The sequence below is a fragment of the Macaca mulatta genome, chromosome 1 (genome assembly GCF_049350105.2).
Source record: "Macaca mulatta isolate MMU2019108-1 chromosome 1, T2T-MMU8v2.0, whole genome shotgun sequence".
NCBI classification, from domain to species: Eukaryota; Metazoa; Chordata; class Mammalia; order Primates; family Cercopithecidae; genus Macaca; species Macaca mulatta.
This window is the reverse complement of record NC_133406.1, coordinates 139113790-139128089: the sequence shown is the minus strand read 5'-3', so window position 1 is coordinate 139128089 and position 14300 is coordinate 139113790. Positions and strand designations below refer to the sequence as shown.

The window sequence follows — 14300 nt, the reverse complement described above, 5'->3', positions numbered from 1 at the left end:
TTTAGACTACTAGAACAAAATGCCTTAGACAGGGTAATTTATAAACAACAGAAATTTGTTGCTCACGGTTCTGGAAACTCTGAAGTTCAAAATCAAGGCACCAGCAGATTCAGTGTCTGGTGATGGCTTTAGGGATGACACCTTGTTCTTGTGTCCTCACATGGCAGAGGAGACAGAGGGAGTAAATAGGCTGCGTCAAGCCCTTTACAGGGGTACTAATTCCATTCATAAGGGTGAGTCTCCTCCAAGGCCCCGCCTCTTAATACCATCACCTTGATGGTTAGGTTTCAGCATATGAATTTTGGAGGGATACAAACATTCAGACCATAGAATCATATACATTAATTTTTAAAAATTTTTCCTCAGTTTTGCTTCGTGTCCCTGTGTGTTTGACGTTCCTAGTCATATCACCATTTTGAACAAGGACAGCAACTTATTAGTGTTGTTACCTAAGCTTGTGCATTTTGTAGTTGTTCAATACCAAAGGATCCCCATGCTAATGAATCCTTTTAATTACATCTGATTTTGCAAACATTTGGATATTCGTTTGGCTAAATTTAGTTAACTTTAGTTAACCAAACAGTCAGGGGAACAGCACTGATGCACTTCCCCGCACTGTATAACTGTCTTCCATGAGACAAGAGAAATCTATTTCATGATGGCTAAAAGCTCCCCATGGTCCCACAAGCTAATTAAAATAAATTAGAGTCATGCTTAGTAGCAATAGAAAATTAATATTTAATTTAAAATAACTAGTTTTAAATTACATTTTTGTGTGTTTTCCACAGTTCATTAAAATCATTTTTATATCAAAATTGAGTAACATAAAATGTTAGCTTTTCTATTTCCACTGTAAAATAATTATCACGAGTTGAGTGGGGTGCAGTGTCTCATGCCTGTAATCCCAGCAATTTGGGAGGCTGAGGCAGGTCGATCACTTGAGGTCAGGAGTTCAAGACCAGCCTTGTCAACATGGCAAAACTCCTTCTCTACTAAGAGTACAAAAATTAGTTGGGCATGGTGGTGAACACCTGTAATCCCAGCTATTTGGGAGGCTGAGTCATGAGAATTGCTTGAACCTGGGAGGTAGAGGTTGCAGTGAGCCGAGATTGCACCACTACGCTCCATCCTGGGTGATGAGTGAGCCTCTATCTACAAAAAAAACAAAAACAAAAACAAAACAAAAAAATAATCACGGGCTGGGTCCAGTGGCTCACACCTGTAATCTCAGCACTTTGGGAGATGAAGGAGGGAGGATCACTTGAGGCCAGGAATTTGAGTGCAGCCAGAGTAACACTAGTGAGAGCCTGTTTCTACAAAAAATTAAAAAATTAGCTAGATGTGGAGGTGCACATCTGTAGTCCTAGCTTCTCAGGAGGCTGAGGCTGAGGCAGAAACCCCACTTGAGCCCAGGAGTTCGAAGTTGCAGTAAGCTATCATTGTGCTACTTGCACTCCAGCCTGGGTGACAGAGCCAGACGCTGTCTCTAAAATAAATAAATAAATAAGTAAAAATTAGCACAAATTTAGTGGCTTAAAATAATGCAAATTTCTTATCTCACAGTTCTACAGGCCAGAAGTCCAGTATGAGTTCCTTCCTGTTGGCTCTAGAAGAAAATCACTTCCTTGCTTATTCAGGTGTTAACAGAATCCAGTTCCATGTGGCTGAAGGACTGAGGTCCTCATTTTCTTCCCGATAGTGAACTGAGGGCCATTACTGTGGCCATTTAGAGGCCACTGTAGTCCCTGATTCATGGCCCCCTTCCACCCTAAAAGCCAGGCATGTTGGGTTGAGTCTTTGTTGCATCTCTTTCTGACCACAGCAAGAAAAAAGTTCTCTGCTTTAAAAAATGCATGTAGTTCGACTGGACTCACCTGGGTGGTCCAGGATATTCAGGACAGATAATCTGAAGGCCCATAACCTTAATCACATCTGTAAATTCCCTTTCACCATGTAAGATGACATATTCACAAGTTCCAGAGATTAGGACAGGGACATCTTTGGGGGCCGTTATTCTGTCTGCCACACATGAAGAAGCACATGGGTGGTGGAGGGAAGAAAAATTATCTAAGACAAAAGTATGTTTTATACATTTTTTTTTTCCCGGAACATGTCTCCCAAACATTGTCCCTGTAAGTGGTTTATAACTCTTGAAATGTCACGCTTACTGGTTTACAGTGCATAACTTAATGGTTTACAGTGCAGTTGAAGAAGACATCCATCATGAAGCATGACACACTGGCACTGTTTTCTTTTGTTAGGAGGTCTGTTGGCCTCTCCTTTTTAGGGTATTATGCCAACCAGCATCAAGAGCCTCCTGACTTTCTGACCTCACGGTCTGATATCTGGATCTTACAAACTGCTCTAAATGTTCAAGGTGAACTGTGGCAGTTCTCCAGAAGTATATAGCCTTTCTGGAGAATCTACTCCAAACAGTAGGACATGCTAATTGTGGATCTCTCTAGGGGATCAAAGTTACTTTTAGGTGAACTCCAATGAGGATCTGATTTAATCCAGTTATATCTAATAGTCTGACCAGCAGACTTTTCTGGTGGTCATTTTTTTTTTTATGTGGGTCTGGACCATCGATTTGTTACTAGACTATTGCGGTAGCTTTCTAATTCATCTCCCTGCTTCCAGTCTCTCCCCACAATATCTTATCCTCTATATTATCATAACAGTGGGAATTCTCAACTTTTTAATGTTTAACATCCCTGAGGAATCCACTACCCTTCCATTAGTAACAGTGCCTCATAATGGTAGTACTTCTCTACACAAAGTCTGTTAGTTTATAAAAGAATCCTAGATGATTCTGAGTCCCCATTACTCACCCCCAAATAATTCTGCAACCTCCTTTTTATATACTTTAAGGGGGCATAGTATCATCATCATCATAAAATTTTTTGCCTGTAATCCTAGCGACTTGGGAGGCAGAGGCGGGAGGATCACTTGAGCCCAGGGGTTTGAGGCTGCAGTGAGCCATAATCACGCCACTGCACTCTAGCCTGGGCAACAGAGTGAGACCCTGTCTCTTAAAAAGTAACAAAAAAAATAATAAACCTTTTTATTGTCATTACAATAACACACATTTCTTACCATGTGCCAGATATTGTTCTAGGTGCTTTATGTATGTTAATTACTTTAATCTGTGTTAAGTGTTCTGATTAAACCAATGTTTCAGATGAGAGAAATGAGGTTAAGTGACTTGCCCATAGTCATATAATTAAATTAATAAGTGAGGGACCTGTGATATGAACTCAGATTCCATACTCTCAACCACTAAGCCAAACTATAACCCAGCACCCTCTGTTAAGAATCCAGGATTATCTATTTACTAAAACATAAATATTATCATACCTCTACTTTCCAAAACTTTACAGATTTTATTTATTTATTTTTATTTTATTTTATTTATTTTGAGGCATAGTCTCACTCTGTCACCCAGGCTGGAGTGTATTGGTGCACTCTTTACTCACTGCAACCTCCACCTTCTGGGTTCAAGTGATTCTCTTGACTCAGCCTCCCAAGTAGCTGGGATTACAGGCACGCACCAACACGCCTGGCTAATTTTTGTATTTTTAGTAGAGACGGGGTTTTGCCATGTTGGTCAAGCTGACCTCAGGTAATCTGTGTGCCTCAGCCTCCCAGAGTGCTGGGATTACAGGCATGAACCACCACGCCCCGCCTAAAGATTTTAGCATAGCGTTCAAGACTCTTGATTATCCATATCCAACCTCAAAACTGACCCTAATGATTTCATTCTAGTATCCCATCACATTTGCTTCCATTCAGTAAACATGGATTGGGTATTTTGATCTAGGTAGAAAGGGTATAAAGATCCTACAAGGTACATCAGAGAAACAAAGAAATAATGATCATAAACAGAGAAGGGGATTTACTTATTGAGGCTTTATGTGTCAGGCACTGCGCTGTTCCATGTATTTACCCCTTACAGTTGGGATAGCAGTGGTACAACTGGGATTTAGACTCTGGCCTGTCTCCAAAGCTCATGGTTTTTCCATGATACCAGAGGTTTTTAAAATTTTTCTTTCCTGTCAAGTAACTTATTATTGAAATGGAAATAAGCCAAATAGATGACAGCAGAACTTCTCTGATTAATCAGATGTGAAACCCAGAACCCCGACCTACCTCCATCCCTAGGTCTCTGACAGGACACCACAGAGCTCAATTTGGAAACCATGCACGCCACAGTGCTGCTTTTCTTTGGTTTGGCCTTTTAATAATGTACAAAGTGCAATAGTGTAAATAGTGTAGGGTGTGCAATGCATTTTGGGAACTAAAAAATAAAAGGAGGAACCAGAACTAAATTTTATAAAAGAAAAGTAATTTCCACAGAGAAGGTTACATTTGACCTGTGTCTTAAAAGTGGGTAGGGGTTTTCCAACAGGAGAATGAAGTATGAACTCTTAAGGCAGACACAGCAATATAAATATCCTGACCACGTTTGGCATTCTCATATTTCATTGCCTTTAAAAACAAAAATGGAAACTTGGTGCCTGGACAGTATAGTGTGGTCATAAGAGACTAGGTTGGAAGACAGGGGACTGGAACTAGACTTGCTGGACTAGCTACTTCAGTGCCTCGTTCTTCAGCTTTTCATGTATGAATTCAGAGGATCACACTAGGGACCAATAAAAACTCCTTCAAGCCATAGAAACATCATTCTGTAGATCATGTGCAATTTCTTTTCTGCTATCTTATCTGCAAATGTAGAAGAAAAACTATTACAAGTGTCATGATTAAGAGCTGGGGTTTTGCTACTCACTTGCTTTATGATTCAGAGCAAGGTTCTTAACTACACTATGCTTGAATCACCCTAGTTAACTACATAAGGTTGTTGGAAAAAGTATGTTAATGCACATAAAGTACATTGCCTGCTGTATATCAAGGGTTTAATAAGTGTTAACTATAATTATATATGTGTGTGCACATAATGCATATGTACATCTACATGGGTAGAACTTTTAAAAGATTCACAGGTTATACAGAATATGTAGACTTCAAAAATGCAATAAAACAAGAAAAGTATCTTTGTAATCTTAACTAGAAGTAAGTGTTTCCAACATTAAAAGCTGGACTTTTCGTTTTAAAAAAAAATGTTAAATTTTTTTAAATTGACAAATAACGATTGTACGTATTTGGAGAATACATAGCGATGTTTGGATCCATATAATGTATAGTGATCAGATGAGGGTAATTAGCATATCCGTAATCTCACATATTTATCATTTCTTTGTGTTGGGAACATTCAATATCGTCCTTCTAGCTATTTGAAACTATACATTATTGTAAATTATAGTCATTCCACAGTGATATGGAACACTAGGACTTATTCCTCCTATCTAGCTGTAATTTTGTATCCTTTAACAAATCTCTCCCTGTTCTTCACATTCTTTTATCCTCCCAGACTCTAGTATCACCTGCTCTACTATTTACTCAAAAAAAAAAAAAAAAAAAAAAAGTGGACTTTTACTTATTGCTTTGACTTTAGGTCAAAAAAGTGAAGGAATTGCATCTTCTTATCTGTCCTTTTGGTCCTTGGAAAGACTTATTTTCTTTATTGTAGTTTGTTTTCTAGAAAGAAATAATCTATCCAACTTCTAAAACTCCGTATTTAAATGTCTGTTTTGATTTAATTCAACAAGAAAAATAAGGATAATAGCTCTCATGTTTAATATACATGTGTGTCAGGCAATTTTAGACACTTTACTCAGATAATCTCATGTATCCTCACAACAATTTTATGAAATAAATATTCTTATTCCCATTTTACAAATGAGTAAATAGAGGCAAAGAGGATTAAAGATTCTGCCCAGGTCATGTGACTAAGAATTGCCGAGCCAGAATTCTGTCCCAAGTACTGCCTTGCTGGTCACGTTTGACTTTCCCACTTGCACTGCAGGACCCAAGCTGCTTTCTGAGGAGAGCAGGGAGCTGCCCTGAGATCAACACTTGTTCCTGTTCTATCAGTACTTAGGAAAAATAGCTAATGATCTAAATTCTCTAGGTACCCGAATGTCCTTCAACGGATGGAAGAGTAAACTGAATGTGGCATATCCACACAATAGAATATTTTTTGGCCATAAAAAGGAATAAAGTACTGTGCTAATACATGCTACAACTTGGATGGACCTTGAAAACATTATGCCAAGTGAAAGAAGTCAATAAAAAAATACCACGTAATGTATGGTTCCATTCATATCAAAGTCCAGAACAGAGAAATCTATAGAGACTAAGATGGTTGCTTAGCGATAGGAGGGCGGGGGACAACGCAGTAATAGCTAAAGAGGATGGAATTTCTTTCTGAGGTGATAAAAATGTTCTAAAATTGACAGTGTTGATGGTGACACATATCTGGGAATATACTAAAAGCCATTGTATGGTATGTTTTAAATGGGTGAATTACATGGGATATGAATTATATCTCAACACAATTGGTTTTTTTTGTTGATGTTGTTTTTTGTTTTTTGTCTTTTTTGAGACGGAGTCTCACTCTGTTGCCCAGGCTGGAGTGCAGGGGCGCGATCTCGACTCACTGCAAGCTCTGCCACCCGGGTTCACGCCATTCTCCTCTCTCAGCCTCCCGAATAGCTGGAACCACAGGTGCCCGCCACCACGCCCGGCTAATTTTTTGTATTTTTAGTAGAGACGGGGTTTCACCGCGTTAGCCAGGGTGGTCTCGATCTCCTGACCTCGTGATCCACCTCCCAAAGTGCTGGGATTATAGGCGTGAGCCACCGCGCCCAGCCAACACAATTGTTTCTAAGAAATTATCTGGGGACTTTTAAAAAATGCTGATTCCTGGCTTTGCCTCACCCCACCCACACCTCCATCTCAACTCCTACCTCTGAGTTTCCAGTTCAATAAATCTGGGCTGATTCTCTGGAAATGTGTATTTTATCAAAGGTGCCCCCAGTCATTCTTGTGATAATGCATGTTTGGCTGTTAGTGCTCCAGAAATGGGTTGGGCTGGCCAAGAACTAACCCAGAAGTAGGCCAAACGTGTTGAAACCCGGAATTCCTGGGTGGACATGGCTCTTTTTAACTGGCATGATTTTCAGGGTGGCTGATGGAATACCAAAATCACTGAATATCAAATATCACAAAGTTGGCTTGGGCACTTTTTTTCCCTGGGAGTAAAGCAGTGTCCAGTAAAATCTGGAAGAATATTGTTTTACTGGAACATCTTGAGATTCCTGTTGAGCAAGCTTTTTCCTTTTTGCATAATTTTGGTGATCTTCTTTGCTCCATTGTAAATGAGTTCCCAAAGTTCTTCTTCAGTTGATTTTCTATATGGCAAGTTAATAGAGTATCTTATTTCTGAGAGGTGGAGATGAATGAAAAAAATAACTTAATAGAGAAAAAGCACATCAACTCCAGGAGAAGGAATTATACTGGGAAAGAAGTAATGACAAAAGTTTAGTGTCTGAAATTTTATATTTTAATGACAGATTGGCTAAATGATCAGAAAATAGACTTAAGGAAATGACACTAAATTGGAAGGAGATGAAATAAATGAGCTTCTAACTAATGTTTAACCATATTTCATGATTATAAATATTAAACCAGGTACATTTCTGGGATTTTTACTATTCAAATATAAAAATTTGGGCCCCTGAAGAGAACAACACTACATTTTATTATTCTAAAAATACAAATACTTTTGAGTATTTCTAGAATGCGACATACTTTTTCTGACTAAACAGCATTACCTCTTAGTTAGGGTCCAATGCTGCAATTTGACCCCTTCTGGCAAATTAAATATAATTATGCAAACTACTAGGATTTGGGCCTAATCTAATTAATACGGTACATATGAAGCAGATAACAATTTCCCTGGTGGAAAACTAGATTGTCTAATTTCATGTTTGAAATGTGGTTTAGGAAAACATTGTATTATGTAAGAAAGATTTCATTATCTTATATATTCTGTTTACTCAGCCCCATAGTGGACATGCTTAGAAAAATAAAGCCCAAACTGGAATCTTCAAATGATGACATCTCATTTCAGAAATTTAAAGTTACAAAATAAGATAATCCATGAAACTAGCAAAAGAATAATTTCATTTAGAGATGATTGCTTTTTCTCTAATAAAGTACAAACATAGCACTACTATAATTTTTCTCTTTATATAGCCATAAGCAGTACCAAATATGATTTAATGGAGATAATTCTGTTCCTTTAAACATAAAAGTTTAAGGGCTTAAAACTGACCTAGATTAAATGCATACCAATAAATTCCAATCACAAACTTCTGGATGATATTTATAATCCTGAGATTGAGTGCATGCTTTTTAAAATGCCTGAATCCCATTAGCATTAATCAGTGCTGTGTGTGTGCACTGAGCAGAAATCAAGAAAGAATTTTTTTTAATGGCCCTTACCAAGAAAACGAAATAAACTATCTGTTTCATATGGAAAAAACCAGGTCTTTTTTTGTTGCTTTTCTCATACGAAAGTGAATGCTATACGTAACTGAAGTCCTGGTTTAATAACATTGAATATTCTTTTTTCATCTAAAGGAAGTGCACAGGGTTTAGCGAGACAAGGAGCTTTCTCAGGCCTGTGTCATTTCCAAGTGTGTGAACACAGTCTTTGCTCATTTGTTCCTTAGCTCCTCGGGAGACTGCCAACAAGCAGGCCAGCTCTCAAGCTGTATTGTGCAAAGATTTCTAGCCCACAGGAGTTGGATATTTTTTCCACAGGTAAAAATGTCAATGTCATAAAGCTTTCTAACCACATGTTGGAGATCAACAACTTTTAGAAAGCAGGAGCCTGTGTTTCTTACTTATTTTTAGCAGAGAAACATCAGTTTGATGGATAAAGAGAAAAAGTTCTGTTGAGCATTCTAATGCTGAATTTTCTACTCTGCTTCTAAACCTATAATGACAAATATATTCCTGAGAAATAAAGCAGTAGAAGCAGTGTTTGTGTTGTGAGTTTATGTTTATGTGCTACTAAACAAGCACAAGTGTAAGTGATGCTAGCAGCTATTTTCATTGTGCCAGGGATTCCCCACCCATGGGCTACATACCTCTGGGATGGGGAAGGCGGCACAGAGTTGTAGTAAAGAAGGGAGGAGGGGGCAATAATCCTCATGTTCATGTGGATTTTTAACCAAGTATTATTAAAAATGCAAGCACCATAATGTGACATGGAAGGGCCCTCAAATATTTTCTATTAAGAACAAAAATAAATCATCTCATATCTTAAATTTACTTCAGAATGATCTGAAGTGGGATGAGTGAGTAAAGCACAGACAAAATAAGGTGAGTCATGAGATGATAATTGTTAAAGCTGGGTGATGGACACATGGAGGTTTGTCACAGTATCTAACTTAGGATTTGTTTTTTTAATTTTTCAAAATAATAAGCTTAAAAATATTATGCTTAGAAAGGTTGGAGACCTTTGCTTTTATACTAAACTATCAAGTAATTTTGCTTAAACATTCTTGAACTGGGTACCCAATTGATAACAAATATGAAAGCAGTCAAGTTATTAAAGCAAAGATTAAAGTGGGTTACTGAATGCTACGTAAGAGATACAATGTCAATATACTTACTATAGGGGTACCGAGATCTAGTTTTTACACGTAATCTAATTTTTATCTCACACGAAATACTGGAAAGGAACATAGCATTTGTGTACCCATAATGGGTTATAAGTTATATAGACTGAGAAAAGCCTGAAAATCAAAATGCTTTTATCACAATTACCTGTTATGCCCTTTTTCCTTTCTCCCTCTCCTCCCCTGTCTCTATTTTGCTCTAATTCGGTGCTATTTACCTTAGTAAATAGTTTTGAAGATATAAAAGTTTGAAGATAATGACCTATTTCATAATTTAAGCAGCAAACACAAATGAGAATACATCCTTTTGGGCTATTACTCACAACCATTTCGTCTGCGACAACTGTTCTACTTTTCTTTAGCCTTGGCAAGCTCTTCAGAACAACATTTCCTTCTTTTCATTCTTATGTAGGGTGATTGTTTGGTGCTGATACAACATTGACTTTTCCCATAATTTAGCTTAGAGTGTTTTACACTGGGGAGTTTCAATGTGTTTAAATTGTAAAACTTTTTCCAAGCATTTTTGTAGCAGAACTCCATGTTCTAATAGCCCCGGCAAAGTTGTTTTCAGTATTTTTTCTCCACGAATTTTCATGAAGGTTTAATTCCATTTTACCTTTGTCAGTTTTCCCCAAAAATAAATTAAGACACACAGAGAGATTGCCATTTCCTGTCTGAAGTCTCATTCCTGTGTACAATGGCGGTCTTTTTTATTTAGGCCTACGCCATCCCATCAGGGTAAGTAACTTTCTAACTAGTCATTAAGAGCAACTTCTGGGAAATTGTGATGCAATCCCACATGTCAGCCAGGTGAGTTACGTTGGGATCAAAGATTATGTGATTATATGTATGTGCGTTCCTTTGTCATATAAGTTATACTCTGGCTTATCACTGCATGATAACTTTACATCAGCTTCCCACATTCTTACCTCTTGAATGATACATATGGTGAGCTGACCAGTGGGTTTTAAGATGTAGGAGCAGAAGAATCCAACAGACTACTGTGGATATTTTAGCTGAGATAGGAATTTTTAGGTTGGTCATATTGGCTTTGGGGATGAATTGCCATGAGTCTGGGCTCTCAAGGTATTGTATTCTGCTTTCTTCAGTAGGTTTTGGAGATAATTTCAGAAACGTCTGCATTTCTTGTGAAAATACTAGAGATACTGATGTGTTCCTGTAGCATAGTGGGCTTTAAATTTTCCTGCTCACGTACAGCCTAATAGAATTTTGAAAAATTTGGTGCATCCCCCTTTCACATTGTTAACAGCTGAAAACTTTTCTTGTTAAGTTCAAATAGTCGCAGAGGATGTGATTTCCCTGGTGTTGCAAATATTCTCCTTAAAAATACAACTGCTACATCACTTTTTAAGTAATAGCTAATGTAATCTAAATATTATGGCAATTCAATACCCCTACTATCCATTTAAAAACACATTATTAAGATTTCTTTAATAGATATTTACATCATTTTTTTTCCTTAAACTCATGTTTCCATTCCACTTTGCCAAGGAATTTTGTTCCAATATAAGTTTATGTTTGAACAAATTGATGACCCTATGTTTCACTTCAATAAAAGGATTTACATAAATAAAAAGGTATGTAAATTTTGCTTCCCTGTAATCATAACACCCAAACTTCTAGAGGACTCACATTACAATTATTAGCAGTATATAATTGATCCAAATGATTTTAAACATTGACAACAAGAGTTAATGTAAGTAAACATTTACTTAAGAAGTAAATGTAATTTTACTAGAAATACATCTGTTAGTGAGATAAATGTGCAGGAAATTGGGCTTTTTAATTTTTAAAAATTCTGCTTCTTTTATTTTCTGTTGTTTTAGGACTTGTTTTGCTTGACAATCAGTTTATGTGTATCTATTCATGAATAGTTATTGCTTATTGCTGGAATGAGACAATTTCAGAATTGATACAGTCCCTACTTTTTATTTTTATACATGCATGTATAAAAATACAGAGGTTGCAGTGAGCCAAGATCGTGCCACTGCACTCCAGCCTGGATGACAGAGTGAGATTCTGCCTCAAAATAATAATAATAATAATAATAATAATAATAATAAATAATAATTTGGAGATCTATCAGTGCACAACTTCATGAAGTCTCACACTTGGCTACTACTTCCTACTGCCTTTCTTATAGAACCTCGTAAGTGAGAAACATATCTCAAAAGTTTCACCAAGACCTCCCAGGCCCCATGCTACTCTTAGCCTGAATGCAGTTCGTTTCACTGCTTCTTCTCTGAGTAGCGCCAGTGGGCAGGTGGTCCACAAGCAACACATTCACAGACTGGCTCCTCTAACTGGAGAGAGGACCCTGCCCCCGCAGAGAGCCATGGGTGCGTCTCAGTAACTAGATGAGTGGAAGCCAAGCCCCAGATGCTGTCCTACGGTGGCGTCACATTCCTCTGCCCTATCCTCATCTGTTAAATATGGATTACTATTAATAACAACCTCTTAGGGTTAACTCAGTGTTGCATTGAGATGTTATATGTAAAACTTTAAAAGGTTGCGTGAATGTTAGTAGCCCCATGTTGAGGATGTTTGAATATGATCTGTCCCAATCTTGTTGATCTCCTCATTAGATAAACTGAGTCTACTCATAGAACATGATGTTAAGACACATGCAAAAATGCGGCCCAGCCATTTGGACCTGCATTTTATTCTCTAGCCACTTGGTTTCCCAGCAAGGATCTCATTAACCACCTAGGTCCCCCTTGTTTAGATGAGCATTTGGACGCTGAGAGGTTGTTACCTCATCAGTGTTTCCTTCAGGTAACCTTTGATGCTTTCCCTCTTGTTCCACACATTATGTGGTATTGGGCAGGAGACACTCCTATCTTCTTTCTTGGCCTCTTTCAGACTGGACTAATCCCAGACAAGCCCTCACTGTAGACGGGGAATTGGATAAATATGAACACAACTGGAGATACAATGAAGAAGAGAATTCAAATAACTCAGCCTGTTCACTAAATAAATCTAGATAAAATTAAGTACTTAAAATAAGAAAGCTTAAGGGAAAGTGACAAAACAGGTTTAACAAGGTACACAGCTTTCTTTGGGGCAATAATGGTTTACTTTTATTTTTATAAAAATATCTATTAACAGTATTTACATAGTGAAAAATTAGACAAAGAATAAAATATTTAACAAAAGCTTTATTGTATCTTTTTCTATTTTTCTTTCTTCAGATTTCATTTTGAAAGCTTTCAATTTATTGATCAGAAGTTTGCCTCAAATCAATGCTACACGGCAACTGCTGAAGTAATTTGAGATACATGGTATTAAGTTAAAAATTCCCCTCTAAACTTCATGTTCAATCAACTTTCACTGTGAAATAGGATTTGATGACATTTAATGCTGACTCTGTTGATACAAAGGGTTGGGAAAAGGTCACTGAGTCAGTTGACATTTGCTGGGTACCCACTGAGAGTGTGACACTGTGGTAAGTATTACTATGTAGTAAGTATTAAGTATGAGGCACTTCATGGATCTGAAGGACTCCTCGAAAGTGAGACTTATTCAATGAAAAAGAAACTTTTATATGCTTCCTACTCAAACTCTGGTGAATCTTTTCACCTTTATTTGTACTTGGGTCAGAGGGAGCTGTGACATCAAGGCAATGATAAAGAAATAAGCCAGGGACATAAGGAATGGTATGATAGGAGAACACATGTAATTAAATATAGGTAGCTCCAAATTAACTAGTACAGTGGTAAGAATCTTCTGAATGCTCAGTTAATATTTATTGATGAGGCCATTCACACACGCATGTCCTTTCTTTCCCCAAATCCGTTTGCAGGCAGCGCACTGGAGGTTGTCTGGGCTCTGAAATTCATCTTATAATATTCTCTCTGCATTAAAAGAAATACACTCTGAGGTCTGAGACAGTTCGAGAACTTTCAAACTCTTTTTAAACTTTTATAGTCTCCATGTAATTTAACTTTTCTAAAAGTTTATAGACATGCTCATTTTTCTTTAATTTTTTTTCTTATTTCTTTGTTTATTGTGGTAAATATACATCATGTAAAATTTACCATTTAACAATCTTTAAGTATATAATTCAGTGGCATTAAGTACATTCACAATATTGCATTGCTTTTTTTCTAGCTGAATAGGATTCTCAATGTCCCTGTGACAGAGATGAATGAAGTATCAGCTGAGAAACAATTGTAGTCAGCTTAAAGGACATTCCATAATCACAGAATACTCAGTAGGGGACACAAATACACATCACATAGGAATTGAGTAGATCAATACCATCCAAGGAGACAGGAAAGCCCCATGACTGTTGTGTAATGGGCAGCATCAGACCTTTGTTGGAACAGATTGTCTTATAGCAGGCCAATAAAAAATTGGCATTGCTGCATAATTAATGCACTGAAAAATGGATGAATGAGATTTCGCTCTAATTAATGTGCCCCTAATATCTGGCATGAAAGCAAAGCTGTATTAATTCGTAGAGTGGTTATTGTGTGTATATGATTGTGTGTGGATGTGGCGTGTCTGTCTGTAGGCACAGTTTGCTATATTTTATTTGCAGCCTGTTTCTTTCTCTGCTTTCATCCTTCTTCCTCATTCCCACCCTCTCATCACTCCTTTTGTTCTTCTCAGAACTGCCATTATGTTTTTATATGTGGATGAGGGAGAAGGATGACAGATTGAATGATTCAATTTTTAGATGGATGT

The 14300-nt window shown here is 37.3% G+C and overlaps 2 long non-coding RNA genes across 3 annotated transcripts in view; both read right to left on the bottom strand.

The window, feature by feature from the left end:
* Nucleotides 1-4225, bottom strand: part of LOC144332644 (uncharacterized) — a 46269-nt gene extending 42044 nt beyond the window's left edge. For both annotated transcript variants that reach the window (XR_013400556.1, XR_013400557.1), the window contains exon 1: nt 4150-4225. This is a non-coding gene — a long non-coding RNA (uncharacterized LOC144332644). The remainder of the gene's footprint in view (nt 1-4149) is intronic.
* An 8581-nt stretch (nt 4226-12806) lies between these two features.
* LOC144332643 (uncharacterized) overlaps nt 12807-14300 on the bottom strand; it is a 42671-nt gene continuing 41177 nt past the window's right edge. The window contains exon 3 of the long non-coding RNA XR_013400555.1: nt 12807-13465. This is a non-coding gene — a long non-coding RNA (uncharacterized LOC144332643). The remainder of the gene's footprint in view (nt 13466-14300) is intronic.